The 14,732-nt window shown below is 43.2% G+C and overlaps 1 long non-coding RNA gene across 4 annotated transcripts in view; it reads right to left on the bottom strand.

Moving 5' to 3' along the window:
* The window catches only part of LOC146194183 (uncharacterized), a 667,843-nt gene extending 658,046 nt beyond the window's left edge, over positions 1 to 9,797 (bottom strand). For 2 of the 4 annotated variants that reach the window (XR_014705793.1, XR_014705792.1), the window contains exons 1-4: positions 9,373 to 9,784; positions 8,182 to 8,270; positions 6,467 to 6,522; positions 2,651 to 2,719 (exon numbers count right to left, since the gene is read on the bottom strand). This is a non-coding gene — a long non-coding RNA (uncharacterized LOC146194183). Of the gene's footprint in view, positions 1 to 2,627; positions 2,720 to 6,466; positions 6,523 to 8,181; positions 8,271 to 9,372 lie in introns of all 4 variants that reach the window. The other 2 variants (XR_014705790.1, XR_014705791.1) reach the window with 2 other exon arrangements.
* Positions 9,798 to 14,732: the final 4,935 nt, after the last annotated feature.

The following is a 14,732-nucleotide window of genomic DNA, read 5'->3' as shown; positions in this document are numbered from 1 at the left end:
ATTTCAATCAGATGGGCCGTAAGGTTGTTGAAATTTATTTATTTATTCTCCATGTTGGGCTTTAAATCTTCAAGGGACAAAAAATATAGGGTGGCATATCTAATCCATAAATTTAGAACATTGGAACCAACAGGAGCAAATATTGTTACGTGAAAACTCTATGTATTTACAGTATATCTACAACAGCCTCAACTAGCATAGCCGCGAGCAGCAACATGGAACCAGGCCCACTTTGTTATCTCCCTGTCCCTTCCACGAGGCAAGTGAAGGAAACACTTCGTTGTCGTTATCTTGCAACAATATCTTGAAAGAAGCATTAGTATTCCTTAAATATATTTCCTCTCTGCCACAACTAGTCATGAAAACAATCCCTTAAAGTGTAAATAGTACAGTTTATTCATAGCACATGTGCATACTCTGGATCCCCGCCCCCCCCTCCTGTAAAAGCATAAGCTCCAATTGTTTTTTCAAACATGTTTGTTTCTCATTACTTGTTACTTTGGTTCCCCCTTGAATTGTTTCAGATAATGCCATGCTTGGCAGGTATAGTATACTCTGATTTGTTGTTATTTTGATTTTTTTTTTGTCCTTCTCTCCCCTTTCCAAAACCTCTTGATAGCTGTTCCCATGCAGCTGCATTGCTCATCAGGTCCCTTTGGAATGCTTGTCCCTTTCAATGTATGAAGGAGCACTGAACAAGGGTAAAAGGGGTACAAGAATGCTGAATTGGGTGAGTTGGTGAGTTTGCAGTTGTCCTTGTCTTCTTTGCGCTACGTTTCCTAAAATGTAAAAGGGGTACATCTCAGTTTGCAGGTCGAGCCAACGTTTCGACAAGTGGACTTGTCTTCGTCTGGGCAAAGCGATCATCAGTGGCAGGGGTTTAAATACGCTTTTGCTTCCAAAGAAGAAAAACTGTGGAGGTGAAAATGGGTGGGAATAAGGCAGGTGAAGGAGTGGGGAGGGGAGGATGGGTGAGAAGATGAGAAGAAAGTAGGTCATGGAGTGAAGAAAAAAAAGAACATCTTCAGTATGTATTTCTCAGCCTGGAACCAGGGATCCTGTGGCCAGTAAAAGAAGTAAAAGCAGCATACCAGGAAAAACTACAATACCGGGTAGATGGTTAGTCACCACTTAAGAATATCCCTTAAGTATATTCCCTATGCAACATAACTATTCGGGGAAACAATCCCACATAGCGTTAATTGTACAGTTTATTCACAACGCATGTACACTCTATTCCCTTCTGCAATAGCATAAGCTGTACATGTTTCTCCAAACACATTTCCCCCTTATCACTTGTTGCTTGAGTTTGTCCTCAAACCTTTTTTTTTTTTTGCATGTCATTTGTGGTTCACTGTGCGGTTATTATCCTGTGACTTTGTACACACCTCCCCCTCCCCCCCCCCCCCCCCCGCCACCGCCACCACCAGCTTTGCAGAAAGTTTTAAGAATTGGCCCCCTTAGATATATTCCTTATCAGGGCCCTTTGCAAAGCCTGTCTCTTTGTAAGGTGTATCTGCACCAAACCCTCTTAAGTGGTGACAAATCACCTTCCCGGTATTGTAGTTTTTCCTGGTATTCTGCTTTTACTTCTTTTGCAGGCCACAAGATCCCCGATTCCAAGCTGAGAAATACATACTGAAGATTTATTTATTTTTTCACTGCATGACCTACTTCCTTCTCACCACCCATCCTCCCCTCCACACTCCTTCACCTACTTTCTTCTCACCCACTTTTCCCTCCTAAACTTTTCTTCTTCGGAAGCAAAAGCGTATTTAAACCCCTGCCAGTGATAATCACTTTGCCCAGACGAAAACAAGTCCACTTGTGGAAACGTTGGCTCGACCTGTGAACTGAGGCGTACCCCTATTACACTTGTTCAGTGCTCCTTCATAACGGGTAAACCATCTTCTTCCTTTCGTTCTACCTGTCCCCTTTCAAGAAACACGTGTCAGCATCGAACCTGCTTTCGGTGCTGACAATCGTCTACTTCGCATATTAGATTTCCTTGCTGCTGCTGCTGCTTTTCTTTTTTTTTTTTTTTTTCATGTGATGGAGGCACTGGTTCCATGCTCATAGAAATTCATACCCAAGGAAACATTCTTTCACTTCTCGCCCTGCTTCTTCCCCCCCCCCCCCCTGGCTTTTCTTCTTCGGAAGCAAAAGCGTATTTAAAACCTCCACCAGTAATTGTGCTGCCCAGACGAAGACAAGTCCCCTTGTCGAAATGTTGGCTCGGCTTGCTAACTGAGGCTCCCCCTCTACACTTGTTCAGTGCTCTTTCATCCTACAAGCGAATTCCCTACTTTGATCTAATAGATGTGCCACCTTCATGGCCCCAACAGCGCAACAAACTTTGTTTAGACTTGATGTTAAACTCCTCTGTTCATAGTAAAACTCAAGGTGTATCTGGGACAATTAGATTTCTAACTGCTTAGACTGTGCAGCTCTGACAGGTCAACTTTCAGTGCCCCAATGAGGCATTTACACTGCCCAACTTGACACACAGTACTTTCAGAGAGAATCATGCTTAGCAACAGGTATAAAAAAATAATGCAGAATAGGTGCCTCTTATAAAGGGCTACAGGTTAACTTAATTTTCATTGCAACAGTTGATCAACACTTACAGGACGGCCAAAACACTCAACACCTCCAGTATTTCCTGCTGCTGCACCAGCCATCCCAGAAGTATTGAAGACGTCAACAAGTTCTGGCAACTCTATAAAACAACAGAACATTACAGAAAGAAAACATGAGCAACACTGCGCATCAGAGCTTCAGATGGGTGAAGTTTAAATTTCCCAAACTTATTTAGCTACCGACAGCACAGAGCAACACAAAGATGCTACTCGGCTAGAAATCATCTGCACTATGTCGTCCAGCAACCAACAATGCTACTGAGTAAAACTTATTTGCCTTTGTCTGGGCCTTAGAAAATAACCTTTTATTTACTTTTTTTTTTCGTTTGCTCCTGCACAAGGTCTGCAGACATAATTAAAAAGTTTAGAAATCGTTCTTGAGGTGGCACCACAAAAGGCAGCTATGTATTGTACAACCAACAGACATATGAGCTACCACTGCACAGCACCAACTATATAAGATTGGAATGCAAGGAGGCAGTGTCCATATTCCAGTGTACATAAAGCAATACCTACAGGAAGAAGATGTGCCTACATACACACCCACCAGCTGCTCGGTTAAATGGACTCACTTGCTCAAAATAATGCGCAATGGTCTCAACTGCCTCAGATGAAACAGACAAAGCGAGCACTCAGATTAAAATATTCAAGGTGCATTCTGAATGAGTGAGCCCAAGAAAATTTGCACTTTTCTTTCTAGATGCAAGATTTCTGGTTCCCAATTCAACGAAAATGTTTGTACTCTAAAAAAGTAGTCGCATACAGTGCCAAGTCTGAACGACAAGCACTGTACCGCAACAGTGCTCAGATAACAACATTTTAGCGCACATTATTTGGATTACATAACTGGTATCAAAGCCTCCCTTAACCTTCACCCACTGGAAATTCCGACAGAAAATTGCACAACTTTGTCCTCATTGACCAAAATTGCTCTTAGAGTCGCCACTACGCACTTCTCGTTGCCATTATAATTCAATGAGCGTTCAGAGTCTTCATGGTCACACTGATGCTTTCAACAGGTCCTTTTTTCATAGACCAATTGCAGCATAGAATAAATTACCCGAATCAATAGCCTCCAAGCATGACATTTAAATTTACGACTATACTTGCTGCCCATCTAAACGAACAACTACAATGGTTTCCTTTCTGTGCAATTTTTATTCTTTCGAGTTAGTGATTGTGGTCTATGTTGCATTTGTTTTTGCTCTTACTGCCCATAGTCTGTTTTAGGAGTTTTTGAATTGCGCTCAGGTACAATTTATGGTATTCTTGAATTGCTGTTGTATTACTGCATTGTAGTGCCTGTTCTCGTTTTTCATTTACTGACCGTTGATACATATGTTATCGATTCCCCCCCCCCCCCCAATGTAATACCCCACTTGGGGCCTTTAAGGGATAGAAAATGATGATGATAATGATGATGAGACACAGTAAAGGTTATGTGAACGCATAACTTTTTCTATCACGCAAATAAGACAGGCAGTCTTGCGCTCGTGCCAATAACTTTGGCATGTAAGTATGCGGCGACATAGCACAGCTAGAGGCAATATAAGAACACAGGAGCACGTGGCCTCCACACTTTGCAAAGTGCTGCCACCGACATGTGATCAGAATCAGCAGTAAAGGCGCACGCAAAGTAAGCTTGGACGGCTCCTTTTTCCGAGGATGCCCTTTACATTATTTCTTTAAACAAAGAAATAAGTGGTCAGTGGTACCATGGATTGACCCATAATTTGATGAAGATTGGACACAGACATGGCATCCGGATTGTTCCCTGCGACATAAAACAGAGCCAAAGGCATGTTTGGTCGAGTGAATAACTAGGAGTTTAAGTCTAGATGCCAAACTGCGCACCGGACAAGGTACTCCGATTGTATCCAGGGGATTGTTTACCAGATTCCCTTACATTGTGGGAAGCAATACATTGATTAAAACTTCCTGCTGGGCGAGTTGGTAGTTCATCTTGATGTAGGTTTTTTTTTTTTTTTTTTTAGCGCAAACGTCTCGCCTTTCTTGTCTGTCTTTGTTTGCGCTAAAAAAAAAAAAAACCTACATCATGCAATACATTGGACAAACAGGAAGATTCATTAATAACAAAATTAGAGAGCACACTGCAGCAATATCGGAGAAGTCAGACATCAACCTCCCAGTGCACTGCAAAGGCTGCTTTATTTGTATTTGCAAAGACCAAAAATGTCCAGCTGACCTTCACAATGGGAAGGTTTTGAGAAGGAATAAAGACAGGTTAACAAGGGAAATTTTCAAAGCACATGCAATCAGGAACTCGGAAGACCAATTGTTACCACGCCTTCAATGGTACTGTTGAAAAAGGAATTAGATTACGCTTGTTGGCAGGATGTTAAAGATAAGGAATAAGTTAGCTGCAGAGGTAAAGTGAAGGGAGAAAAGATGCGCGGGTTCAGATCAATATAGTTGTCAGTGCAGCGTTGTCCTTGTGTCTGTGTGCGCTTCTTCATTTTTGTTCCCCTGCTCTGCTGCCTTCTTCCAAGATGTTGCACCAACTAGCTCAACGTTCTACTCTATTATTGTTCAACTGAGTGATTTCATGTGAAAACCAAAGCCTTGAATGTACACGGCATTGCGTTCCACTGTTTAGGGCATTTAAAAGGCAATAGATGAGAAATGTATGCGACAGTCAAGCACAGCAAAACTGAACATGCCCTCGCCTACATTTCTTGCCATCACTACCTTGTGTTTCGCCTTGCAGCTCGGACATTTATTTCTTTCCCTACTTCTTGCTACGCTTTTCCTCTCTTTTACTTCTGAGTGAACTGCACCACCTTCCTTCCATATTCATAGCCAACTTTACTTTTTTATCCTATGCACTGTATTCTTTCCTTCACGGTTCTAAGGCTTATGTAAAGTTGGCTCCTTAGTGTTGGTGAGCCTGATGGTAAAGCCATTAAAAAAAGCAATTTTGCGTTTTTTTTTTGTTTGTTTTTTTATATCTGCCCTTCGATTCTAAGTAGTGCGTGTGCAGTGATGTAATTTCAAGGGAAGTACATCCCCGTGGCCAGGTGCACTTTACGACAACTGATTGTTACCAAAAATGTTTTTACCATTTAGGCAAAAGATGTCGCTTATGGAAGAGGAACTGGGACTTCAGTTTCATTTTACTATATCCGAGTTTACTATAGTGGGGTTCCACTGTATTAGCACTGCGCTGCGTGTTCATTTATTGTCAGTTTCGCTGAGCTAAGACAGTGCACTCTTAGAGAGGCCCTCCAATGGCTTCAAGACAGCAATAAATGAACCAGCTGTGAATGGACCCCTTTCTAAGTCAAGCCAGTGCTTTGAAATCAATACTGAGTTGCAGGCAGCCACATATTTGCAGTGATGGCAGATGAGACTGGGACAGGCATTTAAAAACATTCCTCATCATATGTCTAATTCTGCACATGCACCATGCCAATCATTTAACGTGCCAGAGAGTGCCATGTAATGATTAATCACAGGCCTTTAATTGTGACACTCAATTGTACAGTGAAAATCCTTTCCTATATACAAAAGTGATCACTAGCTGTAACATGAACTGTAGAAATTAACACAGAGAGCTGAGGCTGTGTGATCACTACCTGCATAATATCTGCATTCCCAGGCCATTAATATTGCAAACAAGCCATTCCTTTCTCCAGTAGACACAATATGAAAAATTTTTGACTGATTTTAACTCTTATTTATGTGGAGGATCAGAATATCGCAAAAGTGTATTTAAATTGCCAATGACAATTTTTTATTCAATATGAGTTATGCATAGATAAGCCTACTAACTACTTCAACGTAGCCAAAAACATGTAGTTGCTTACCTTTTGATCTAATTCCAGCCTAAGATGCTGTCTCCCCCTTTTTGTTTTCCTGGCTTCTATTATACAAAAAAGAAACACAAGAATTTTTTTTCAAAAATGAGGTTTAACTGCTTAAACACAAACAATTTAGAACTGATTCCTAGCTTTTAACAAGCAGCAGTCATTCATCAGCCTGGAGGAATGTAAGAGACTAATGGTATAATGAATAATGCAATTTGAACATTATTTTCAATAGCAAGCTGTGGTACTTAAGAGAATAGTGAAAGCTTAGCATCAACACTAAGCTGCCCATTAAAGCTCACAAAAATAATTTCTTTTGCCGATGTACTGCATATTAAACTCGCTGAAATTGGTGTGCCAGACTTACTGAATAACATAAAAAGCTATGTACTGCATGTTAAACTCGCTGAAATTGGTGTGCCAGACTTACTGAGTAACATAAAAAGCTATGTACTGCATGTTAAGCTCGCTGAAATTGGTGTGCCATACTTACTGAATAACATAAAAAGCTATGCACTGCATGTTAAACTCGCTGAAATTGGTGTGCCAGACTTACTGAATAACATAAAAAGCTATGTACTGCATGTTAAACTCGCTGAAATTGGTTTGCCAGACTTACTGAATAACATAAAAAGCTATGTACTGCATGTTAAACTTGCTGAAATTGGTGTGCCAGACTTACTGAGTAACATAAAAAGCTATGTACTGCATGTTAAACTCGCTGAAATTGGTGTGCCAGACTTACTGAATAACATAAAAAGCTATGTAGTGCATGTTAAACTCGCTGAAATTGGTGTGCCAGACTTACTGAATAACATAAAAAGCTATGTACTGCATGTTAAACTCGCTGAAATTGGTGTGCCAGACTTACTGAATAACATAAAAAGCTATGTACTGCATGTTAAACTCACTGCAATTGGTGTGCCAGACTTACTGAATAACATAAAAAGCTATGTACTGCATGTTAAACTCGCTGAAATTGGTGTGCCAGATTTACTGAATAACATAAAAAGCTATGTACTGCACGTTAAACTCGCTGAAATTGGTGTGCCAGACTTACTGAATAACATAAAAAGCTATGTACTGCATGTTAAACTCGCTGAAATTGGTGTGCCAGACTTACTGAATAACATAAAAAGCTATGTACTGCATGTTAAACTCGCTGAAATTGGTGTGCCAGACTTACTGAATAACATAAAAAGCTATGTACTGCATGTTACTGAATAACATAAAAAGCTATGTACTGCATGTTAAACTCGCTGAAATTGGTGTGCCAGACTTACTGAATAACATAAAAAGCTATGTACTGCATGTTAAACTCGCTGAAATTGGTGTGCCAGACTTACTGAATAACATAAAAAGCTTTCTGCTAAATAATTTGACAATCTACCAGCTCCAAGATGCTGTGGAGCTGGCAGATACACATGGGGTTCACGACCACCCTGTACAGGATTTCTGGCTCAAACAGGCTTCTGCTGCACACTGCTAACTCGAATAAGGAAGTTACTACATGATGATCTGAAAACATATGTTAATGGCCTGCAGATCTATTTAATTTCTGACTCTGTCTCAGGGATTAGATTGCAAACGTAAGCATTTTATGCTGTTGTCAAAAAAGGAAAACAATACATTTTTACAGAAATCTAAAAAGCAATACAAAACATTTTCTCATTATGGCCTATAACACACGAATGGAAGGTACGGAAGACAGAAACCTTGCTGGTCTTCAGTTGATGGGCATCACCCTATCCCTCCTCTTCCTCTAGCATTGCATTCAGTAATTTTTCCAGATTGCTGCGCACAGCTGGGAAGAAGAAAACCTATTAGTAGACACTCTCATACCAGTCTTTGCTTCACTCTATATTATGGCTTGTGAATGACATCACTTGCCTTAACATACAAATGCCACAGTTCAAAATTGAGCTCTTGCTCTGAAAAAGCAATGACTATGTTCATTTTTGTTTTTACATATCGAACACCCTGGGCGGGGACACTTATATCCCCACCCACGGTGTCCGATATGCAAGAACAAAAATGTTGAAGCCGACTTGCTGTGGGACTGCCCAGCACTGAAATTGACACGAATCCCGGCACTTGGCGAAAGCTAGCCTGCCAGCAAACAATCCTGCCTCGTATATCACCTGGACGCAGGGACTCCTTGACTTCATAAAATCACCCAACCTTTTTCCATTAATTTAATCATTTCTTCATTCTTCATCTCATACCCTACTGATGCCCTTAGGCAGTAAATATCGTTAAAAAAAAAAAAATAGACGGCACAAGCAGGCAATGTACTTTCCGGTTCTAACCCAAAAACATTGATAAACATTCGCCGGTAAAAAAATTACGGCATCTGAAAAACCCAATAACGCCGGTTTTTGGTATCTAGGACCAGTTCTTGAAAAACTTTTCCTCTTCCGTCCCTTCAGAGTACAGAAACAAGCACAAAGTATTTTAACCATGGCTCCACTTGTTTACGTTATTGCAAAATCCGGACACTGCGATATGTGCCAAAAGTCTTTCTGTGGCGTGACATCGTATTTTTTCTCCCTTAATACCAACGTTGGCAAAAAAATTACTGCACTGTCGACATGTTGACCACTACGTGCATGCCCCTTCTCCCCAAGGAGGGCCGTAAATATAAATAACCAAAGAACTTGGGAGACCCTGCACAGCTCTGACCCTGAGACCCAGCTGGGCGCGATCAACCTGGCCGAAGAACAACGCACACCAGCCAGCATCCGAGGCGAAGCGCCAGACGCAGGTGGCGGAGATACGCGGTCTATTCCTCCTTCTTGATAAACATGCATGCATACCGCCACAGCGAAGTAGCAGCGCTATCTGGCTCAATGCAAGGGCACCAGTTCTACATCTGCAAAAAATACAATAATAGTCTGTATACTTACGGCTGAACTTGACAGCTTGCGCGACGAGCAGCTTTGATGAGCCAGTTGCCCGCCGTTTTTTATCCTCTCGGGCCAGGCAACGTTTACCCAATTGACCTTCTGTTGAAGGGCCGCTGAACGTCGGCAAGATTTTTGAGTTACGTTTGACGACTGCGTCGTGCCCCTGAATTACATTAACATACTCTACAGCAAAAGATTCATCGGGAAATCGGAACAGCGCGAACTTGTACAAGTACAGAACAAGATGTCACATGTCACCAAAGGATCCCAAAATGGCCTAATCGCACGTGTGTCGCACCCGCCACGTATAAGGAGTAAATAATGTTTCTTTCTCTTGTTTTAGTAGTAACTCACACCATTTAGCCCCAAATCTAGCCTTTGTTAACAATCTTTTTCCTCATTTATTTTTTTTTTTTCACAGACATCTTTTTACCATATATACAAGCATGGCCTCCGAGACCACCAAACGCGCGCGTTTGGTGATCTCGGAGGCCATAATACAAGCAACTTTTTTTATATATATTTATTTTCAAATTTTATAGGCCTATACGTCACATTTTTGTCTCGCTTGACATTGACACACACGATCCTTCTGCATCTGCTTTTGTGTCTGCTCACGTTTTGTAACGCACCATAATGAGTACAGCTTCATATACAAAGGCGTAGCAATTTCATTATAAACTCCATTCTTATTTCATTTTTATTTTTTTGTCAATTAGCGGTCGCCGTCGTGAGACAAGTCGTCCTGCATGTTGCTCCTTTTACCCGGAAGTTAACGAAGAACTCGTCCGCACCGTTATGAAGACGATTGTTCGAAAGGATAACAATTCGGCGTTCTCGCTGTCTCGGCATCATATTTCACTAGAACTGCTAGCTGAGAGGCGCACACGACCACAAAACATCAGTCATGATGTATGTGCACCCCTCGAATGTATTCAGGAAAACAAAAGGGACGCAGGAGGTTTAGGAGGTATGATCTAGTCCTGAAAGTGGTAGTGTGTCCCTCTTAATCACTTGAGTAAGAGACAGAGAAGATCGGCATCGTGGCCACAGACGTTCCGCCACGCTATGCTCTGTGGCCATTCCAACGTGTTAGCAAACACATCGCAAGACATCGTCGCTGCCGTATTCAGCTGATTGTAGTACATATATGAAAGAGTATATGTGTGATCCGTACTAAGCTCGCCATACGTGTTTGATACGACGTCCCGTATATTTGCTTGTGTTATATACGTGATCGGGATTGGGACAGGGGGCCGGTAGAACACTGCACGGGAACGGGCCGCGGGCCAGGGCTTTCTGTGTATACAGCTTCTTTTGGAAATGAAGGAGTCCTGCCGCTAAATTTGGTCCAGTGATTTATTTGACGCCGAATAAGAGAAAGCGTAATGTCTTCCCAAAACTTTCTTGACGAAACCTTTTTCTTCTACAGGTACTACACTACTGCCCTTAATTATCTGTTGAGAAGAATATTACTGTAAGTTCTTTTTTTTTTTTTTTGTCTCATCTTGGCATATCTTTATGTACTGGCGGTAAGCAGTACATTTTTAAGGCGTCTGCGCATGCAGACTTTGTCGGGCCCGGGGCGGGCCTAGTCGCGGAAACGCGGGCCAGGTACGCGCCTGGTTCATGTGTGAATGGGGCCGGGCTGGGCTCGGCCTTTAAACGGTGGGCATGGGCCGGGCGCCTGGTTCATGTGTGAATGGGGCCGGGCTGGGCTCGGCCTTTAAACGGTGGGCATGGGCCGGGTCCGGACCGGAAAATCAGGTGCAGTGCTCTAGTCATGGCGTCGAGCGTGTGTTAATGCTGGAAGCACGTAGAGCATGAAAGCTCGCAGCGCGAACCCAAGACCCTTTTTGCAAGAAATTTCTATAAGCCAGCCAGATGTATCAACTGAGTTTACCATGGGCAGTATCAAATAACTATAAAAAAACTATTGCAATTAGACCATAATCGTTCAGCGGTTCAATTGTGCAAGTGCGTTGCTGCAGGAAAGCAAATTCAATTTCGAGCGACCCGGGAATTAATCTTGTGCCCTGAACGTCCGTTTCAACTTGGATACCGCGGCTGCGCTCATGTACCCATGCATGTTCAACGGACAGTCCTTCATGCTCTTCAGCGCTTGAATTTTTATCCCGAGAATGAAAACGAGTGAATTAAAACGATGTAGGCCAAGGATCCTGTGGCTTAAAGGCCCACTGTCCACCCTCCGGTCGAAAATATTTTCTTCCCCGGTGACTGTGAGACTTCGCCCCTAGAACGCAAGGCCGCAAAAGTTTTTTGAAAAGAGTAACTAATAACCGCGATCACCCGATTCTGTCATGCTTCTCTCCTTCCGTTCCCTCGCAAAGGTTTTTCACTCTCCTGCCCGATGTCGTCTAGCCTCCGCAAGACAATTTCCCCTTCGTCCTCCGCGTTTGGCGGGAGGTGGGGCGTGGCACTCCGCGAGCGCGAAAAAAAAAAAAGAAAGAAACAGCCGATGAGCGCGCGCCGCTGGATTCAGTCTGGCCGTGGCGAGGGAAAAGCGTGCAGCGAGCGGTAGAAACCCATCCTTCTCCCGTCAGCCAGCGAGACGGACCAATGGACGTCGTTCGCGGTACGTACGTCATTACTGTGGCCCGTCGGGCCAGCGCAGGAAACGGTGATGGATGGATGGATGGAAAAACTTTATTTTCGTCAGAGAGCATGTATGGCTGACGACGACCTGGGTGGCCCACTCCACGGCCCTGGTCTGGACGACCGGGTCTGAGCTGGCCAACACGGCCTCCCACTGCTCGAGGGAAGGATCACGCATAATATCCCCCGGTGGCGGTGCTATGCTACAGCTTCTAAACTACAGCTCCTACAGCTAAACATGCAAGGAGGTAGAAAAAGAGCGAAATGGCTAGAGATAGAACAGCAGTTGAAGGATGACAAAATAGGTGTGTACGCTCTTTGCGAGACTCATCTCAGGGATCTAGAAGATCCGCCGTTTATAGAAAGCTACGTCTGGGAAGGGTGCAACAGAACGAGAACGGAAAGAAAGGGTGGAGGGGTAGGTATGTTGATACACCAGGGAACAAATTGGCAAAGAATTAAATCATCTTGTAAAGAACATATCTGGGTTTCGGGAACCATTGCCGGCATAAGGACATGGCTAGGGGTAGTTTATTTAGGAACAGGACATCAATGCAGGCAAGAAAACAGGGATCTTGTTGAATGTCTCAGTGACGATATAAGCCAGTTTGGAAACGGGGCCAATATTATTCTGCTGTGAACGGCCACATCGACGATCTGGATGGATACACGGATTGTAACGGGAAGCTAATGCTAGATTTCTGCGAGCGACACGATCTAGTTATAGTAAATAGAGAAACAAAATGTGAAGGCCAAATCACGTGGGAATTCCGCAACAGGCAGACGACCATTGACTATTGTCTAATGTCGCAGGAAATTTATAGCAAGGTCACAAAAATGGAAATAGACGAAGAAGGGGAGTGTAGTCTGGGAAGTGATCATTTTTAGGACTGCTGCAGCTGAGGCTCTAAGGGAGCACTTCAGGTGAGGGTCAAAGGAAGCACCTTTGCAAGACAAACAGAACCACCTTTGCAGGCTGCGAGGTTCGAAACTGGGTTTGGGCCCACTGCGGAGGAGGGGCGCGCAGCGGGGTTTACGGAGCTTCTCCCAAACGCACACCCCTGTAAAAGCCGAGCACCAGGCCGGGGGACGCTTGTACCCATTTTTACCGGTGGGTGTCCGGCGGTGGGTTTCGAACTGACCACCTCCCGCAGCCGAGACGGGCGCTCTAACCACTAGGCCACGGCGGGTTAGATGGGGCCCGTGATGAAAAGAGAAATGGAACTTAGACAAAACGTAAACGCAAAATTAAAAGACGATCAAATAGCGCAGATAGCAGCAGACATAGAGGAAGCAATAGAGAAAAGCCCCATGGAAGACTGGGATTATGAACAGGTAGAACTACTCATAAGGAGTAAAATTAAGGATGTTAAAGTAGCAAACCGCTGGAATGGAAAGAGGAAGCCACGGAGCTGGTGGAATAAGGAAATCAGGGAAGCTATTGAACAACGACGGGCTGCTTCAAGGGAACACCGAATGGCAAAGAAGGCACAGGCTTCTCAGGAGGAAATCGTCCAAAAATTGGAATCATATCGACAAAAGAAACTTCAAGTGCAGGCCCTCGTCCAAAGTAAAATAAGACAGTCCACCGATCGCTGGATGGCTGATATACACGATGCCTCTAGAGGCGGAGCAAGAAAATTCTGGAACCATATAAGCTGGCTAGGGAAGAAGAATCAAAGAAAGCAAGATCGGATTCAAGATAACGAGGGAAATTGTTTAAAAGGAGACAACGCAGTGAACTACATTAGATCAGTTATAGCCGAGTCATTTAGGAACGACGATAGGGCAATCTCCGCAAATCAGGAAGCAACACAAGGTAGCAGAATACAAAGCACCTTAGAACTGACCAATCTAAACTGGAAAAAGGCAGAAAAAAATATTCCTAAAAACACATCTACAGGAATAGATGGAATTCCGATCAAGCTGATTAATGAACTCGGTCCAAAAAGTAAGGAAACGTTGTTAAAAGCTTTGGAAACAGTCATATCGAATAAGCAAATTCCAGACAGCTGGCGGCAGAGTAAAATGAATTTGATTTATAAAAGGAAAGGAGAAAGGATGCACATAAAATCCTACAGGCCGATTACCATAACATCTGTAATGTACAGGTTAGCCATGCAGGCGGTGAAATTAAAGGTGCAAGCATGGGTTGAAAGTAACAAGATACTCGGAGAACTTCAGAACGGCTTTAGAAGTGGTAGGCGCTTAGATGATTGCCTGTTCGTGCTTACCCAATGCATCGAAATATCTAGAGTTGAAAATAAACCTTTGTATTTGGCCTTCCTGGTCATAAACGGGGCGTACGACAACGTAAGCAGGGAACTCCTGTGGAACATATTAAAAGAAGAAGGTAGCGGTTATGAGATAATAGAGTTCCTACAGGAAATATACCGGGATAACAAAGTAGAAATTACGTGGGAAGGGATAAGAAGTACGGAGGATGTCAAAGTATGCAAAGGATTAAGACAAGGCTGTCCTCTATCACCGGTGCTGTTCATGCTTTATATGATAAACCTGGAACGGAGGATACAAGACAGTAACCTAGGTTTTAACCTGTCATACAGTTTAGGTGGAAAGGCGGTAGAGCAGCGCCGCCCCGGTTTGATGTATGCAGACGATATTGTGCTGCTAGCTAGAGTCTGGAAGAATTGCAAACTCTAGTTAAGTATTGCGGAGACGAAGGGGATGCTCTAGGCTTCAGTTTCAGCGCAGTTAAGTCGGGTCTGATGATTTTCAACGGC

This window comes from Amblyomma maculatum, chromosome 3 (assembly GCF_055883805.1).
Source record: "Amblyomma maculatum isolate TAMU_Amacu chromosome 3, ASM5588380v1, whole genome shotgun sequence".
In the NCBI taxonomy this organism is placed as follows: domain Eukaryota; kingdom Metazoa; phylum Arthropoda; class Arachnida; order Ixodida; family Ixodidae; genus Amblyomma; species Amblyomma maculatum.
Note: the sequence above shows the minus strand (reverse complement) of the source record. Positions and strands in the feature narration are given on the sequence as shown.